Source organism: Emys orbicularis, chromosome 1, assembly GCF_028017835.1.
Source record: "Emys orbicularis isolate rEmyOrb1 chromosome 1, rEmyOrb1.hap1, whole genome shotgun sequence".
In the NCBI taxonomy this organism is placed as follows: Eukaryota; Metazoa; Chordata; order Testudines; family Emydidae; genus Emys; species Emys orbicularis.
In genome coordinates this window covers 208152268-208155162 of record NC_088683.1, presented here as the reverse complement: position 1 = coordinate 208155162, position 2895 = coordinate 208152268, and the positions used below count along the sequence as shown (strand labels likewise).

Here is a 2895-nt window from a genome sequence, read left to right as displayed (position 1 = left end):
GATCCTCAAAGAATTGGAGTCACATTGTACTAGGTGTTGTACAAACAAGTAAAAAAACAGCCCTTGCTACAGGCAGCCCATGATCTAGTCTTGTATGATAAGACACAATGGGTGGAGAAAATAGAGAATGAGGAGTGAAGGGGCAGAAGTTACTAAGGCCTTGGCTACACTCACGGATTCACAGCGCTGCCGCGGCAGCGCTGTGAAGCGCGAGTGTAGTCACGCCGCCAGCGCTGCGAGAGCTCTCTCGCAGCGCTGCAAGTACTCCACCTCTCCGAGAGGAATAGCTTGCAGCGCTGCAGGTGCTGATTACACTGGCGCTTTACAGCGCTGCACTCGCTGCGCTCAGGGGGGGTGTTTTTTCACACCCCTGAGCGCAGCAAGTGCAGCGCTGTGAATTGCCAGTGTAGCCAAGGCCTGTAGGACACATCACACGATCCATTGTCTACAGCCAAGCCCTAAGATACAATGCATTTGCTCCAATCCCTCAGACAGAGACAAACACCTACAAGATCTTTATCAAGTGTTCTTAAAACTACAATACCCACCTGGGGAATTGAGGAAACAGATTGACAGAGCGAGACGGGTACCCAGAAGCCACCTACTATAGGACAGGCCCAACAGGGGAAATAACAGAACACCACTGGCCATCACATACTGCCCCCAGCTAAAACCTCTCCAGCGCATCATCAACGATCTACAACATTGGTTCTCAAACTGGGGGTTGCGTGTGGGACTGCGGGGCTGCGAGCCCCGACCCTGGCCAGGCGCGGTGTTGTGATCCCTGACCCCAACCGGGAGAGGGGCTGTGAACCCTGAGCTGGGGTATCCAGGATGCTGTGAGCCCCGACCCCTGTACTGGGGTTGTCAGGCGGAGCCTGGCCATGCTGAGGGTTATCAGCCGGGAGCTCCGCCGGGCACAAGGTTGTTAACCCCCTGCCCTGCCACACACAGAGTTGTCAGCCCCGAGCCCTGCCACCCGCTGTGAGCCCCGCCAGGTGCTTGGTTGTGAGACACCATCACCACCATGTGTGGACCTCAGAGCCCGAAGCTCCTCCAGCCCAGCTCCACGGCACGTCCAGCCCTGCTCCACCTCCAAAGAAAGGGCACCAAATAGAAGTTTGCCCAGGGCGCCATTATTCCTATGGCTGGCCGTGGTACTGAGACAATATTAGAGGGCTTGATTCGCAGCTGAACAAGTACTTTATTAATTAACAGTCAGACACACAAATGCAAACTTTCTCCTGAAAATAATGGCCACCTGTACTGCTAAAACCACTAAAAAGCAAAAGTATCTCAAGTCTTACATTAAACTTGGTTTTACCAGTATCATCACCTCTGGTATTGAAAAACCGCAATGCGTCATTTGTTGTGAAGTTTTGTCTGCTGAATCAATGAAACCATGCAAACTGCAGCGACATCTTGAAACTAGACATCCTGAGCATAAAAATCAAAATGTGGATTTTGTCAAACGCAGAGAAGAAGCAACAAAGAAGGCCAGGCTTGATGCTGATGGAAGTTTCCGACAGCAAATGTCCTCTGCTGTGGAGGCTTCTTATGTTGTGTCACTACGAATTGCCCGTAACAAAAAGCCGCACACAGTAGGTGAGGAGCTTATTCTGCCAGCATGCAAAGATATTGTGGCACTTATGGTTGGCAATAATACTGCCAAAAAACTGCTTTCCATGTCTAATGATACTGTGAAACACAGAATATGTGAGATATCTGAAGATATCAAAAAACAAGTTGTGCATGAAATTAAACATTCTGCTTTCAGTATGTTCAGCCTGCAACTTGATGAAATGATTGATGTTACTCACTGCGCACAACTGATAGCATTCGTAAGGTATTTTAATGCTGGGGACGTTAAAGATGAGTTCTTATTCTGTGAACAACTTGAAACAACCACAACAGCACAGGCCATTTTCAATAAGGTGAATGCCTTTTTCGAAAGTAATGGCATTGAGTGGAAAAATCTTTGTGGTATCTGTACCACATCTGGAGTACCCGATGGTGCTCCAGCAATGATGGGTGCACGGTCTGGCTTTCAGCAGAAGGTAAAGTGTGTCTCACCTAATGTGATTGTCACTCATTGTCGAATCCATCGTCACGTCCTAGCTGCAAAGACATTGCCTTAATGCTGTAGTGGATGTTGTTATACGAGCAGTGAACTACCTTAAAGCTCATGCTCTGAATAGTTGTCTCTTTCGAGAGCTCTGCAATGAAATGGGTGGTGAATATGAAGTTCTGCTTTTCCACACTCAAGTCCGATGGCTTTCTAGGGTACGCGCATTAAAACACGTTTTTATACTTCGTGAAGAGATGGCAGAGTTTTTCCTGCGAAAACAGAAACAAGAGCTGAACATAATGTTCAGTGACAAGAAATGGCTTCTCTGCTTGGCATACCTAGTTGATATCTTTGGCCTGGTCTACACTATGAGTTTAGGTCGAATTTAGCAGCGTTAAATCGAATTAACCCTGCACCCTTCCACACAACGAAGCCATTTACTTTGACATAAAGGGCTCTTAAAATCGATTTCTGTACTCCTCCCCGACGAGGGGAGTAGTGCCGAAATTGACATTGCCATTTCGAATTAGGGTTAGTGTGGCCGCAATTCAACGGTATTGGCCTCCAGGAGCTATCCCAAAGTGCACCATTGTGACCGCTCTGGACAGCAATCTGAACTCGGATGCACTGGCCAGGTAGACAGGAAAAGCCCCGCGAACTTTTGAATTTCATTTCCTGTTTGCCAAGCGTGGAGAGCACAGGTGACCACGCAGAGCTCATCAGCACAGGTAACCATTCAGTCCAAGAATTGAAAAAGAGCACCAGCATGGACCGTACGTGAGGTACTGGATCTGATCGCTATATGGGGAGAGGATTCCGTGCTAGCA

The 2895-nt window shown here is 48.3% G+C and overlaps 1 pseudogene; it reads left to right on the top strand.

The window, feature by feature from the left end:
• The first annotated feature begins 1253 nt into the window (after window positions 1-1253).
• Window positions 1254-2457, top strand: LOC135894677 (zinc finger BED domain-containing protein 5-like; annotated as a pseudogene).
• The last annotated feature ends 438 nt before the right edge of the window (window positions 2458-2895 follow it).